Raw genomic sequence first — 1,722 nt, 5'->3', positions numbered from 1 at the left:
TTTTATTCTGCTGTGCATAAGGTCCCTATGAGTCGGTACTGACTCGATGGCACCTAACAGCAAACAACAACTAGTCCTGACTTATAGTGATCCTATACACAACAGAAGAAGACACTACTTGGTCTTTTGTCATCCTCACAATTGTTGCTTTGCTTGCACCCCCTGGTGCTGGCACTGTGTCAATCCATCTCCTTGGCAGTCTTCTTTTTCACTGACACTCCACTTGACCTAACTTGACGTCCTTCTCCAGAGATGGATCCCTCCTGACAACATGTCCAAAGTATGAGAAAAAGTAGTCTATAAAAATCAAAGGTGTGAACTTCTGGGGCAAGATGGTGGAGTAGGCAGATGTGCTCAGCATACCCTCTGCAACATGAGAGACCAAGTGAAACAGATGCATGGTGATTCTGGAGTACTGAACTTCAGAGGAAAGGTTAGAGCTGTAGATTGTGTGCCAGCTGTGAAAAGAAACTGGGAAGGAGAGGCAAGAAAGGAAAGAGTTGGGTGATCTGTGGACTGGCCTGGCCTGGAGCATTTCAGTAAGCTGTTGATAAACAAAATGGCTGGGAGGCACAGGGTGCATGCTGGAGGTTAGTGGCTATGGCTATAGTTCCTCCTTCTTTTCCACACCCTCTTGCTGGCTGAGGGTTAGGCAAGCCCCTGCTTTCACCTGACTAGCAGCCAGTTGCCCCTTTCTGTGCAGCCTCTGCTCTGCTTGGTGTTGGGTACTGGGTAGACTACCTTCATGTTCAAAGGAGTCTATATTAGATCTCTACTGCTGTTGTCTGTTTTTGGAAGGTAACAATTGTGCCCATACAGCCCAATTACATATATGCCTCCTGCAGCATCACCCACATCCTCTGCTAGAGGAGCAATCAGAATAAAAAGAACAAAAACATCTGAAGAATATCTAAGAATTATGTAGGACACCATCAAGAGGAATAATTTATGTATGATTGGAATTCCAGAACAGTAAGTGACACAAAACTCCACAGAGAAAAATGTCAAAAAATTGTTGGAGGAAAACCTCCCTAATATGAAAGATGGGTAGCTATGCATTTCAGAAACTGACAAACTCCAAACAGAATAGACCACAAAAGAAAGCCATCAAGACATGTTATAATCAAATTCTCCAAAACCAAAGACAAGAAAAGAATCCCGAGAGTAGCTCAGGAAAAGCGAAAAGTTACCTACAGGGAACTAATAAGAGTTAGCACTGATTTTTCAGCATAAACCATGCATGCAAGGAAACTATGGGATGACATATATAAAAGTTTGAAAGACATTGCCAACCAAGAATCATATATTCAACAAAACCATCCTTCAGATATGATGGTATAATTAGGACATTTTCTGATAAGCAGGAACTTGACCAAAGTTACAAAAATGAAAAAAAGTGATTTTGAACTGATAACTAACAACAGTAGACAACAACCTGAGATGAACACACATGACGTCGCTCAGAATTCAACCCAGATATAGTGATGGTAGTGGTTGTGTGCCACCGAGTCAGTTCCAACATATATGACCCCATATAAGGTTTCCTAGGCTGTAAATCTTTAAAGGAGCAGAAAGCCTCATCTTTCTCCATGAAGCAACTGGTAGATTTGAACTTCTGACCTTGTGATTAGCAGGTCAGCTCATAATCCACTATGCTACCAGGGTTCCTCAAGCTGGATATAAAAGTACTCAAAGTAAAACACATCTGTTGTTTTTAAGTGC

The sequence above is a fragment of the Chrysochloris asiatica genome, unplaced genomic scaffold (assembly GCF_000296735.1).
Source record: "Chrysochloris asiatica unplaced genomic scaffold, ChrAsi1.0 scaffold00015, whole genome shotgun sequence".
NCBI classification, from domain to species: Eukaryota; Metazoa; Chordata; class Mammalia; order Afrosoricida; family Chrysochloridae; genus Chrysochloris; species Chrysochloris asiatica.
This window is presented reverse-complemented; position numbering follows the sequence as displayed.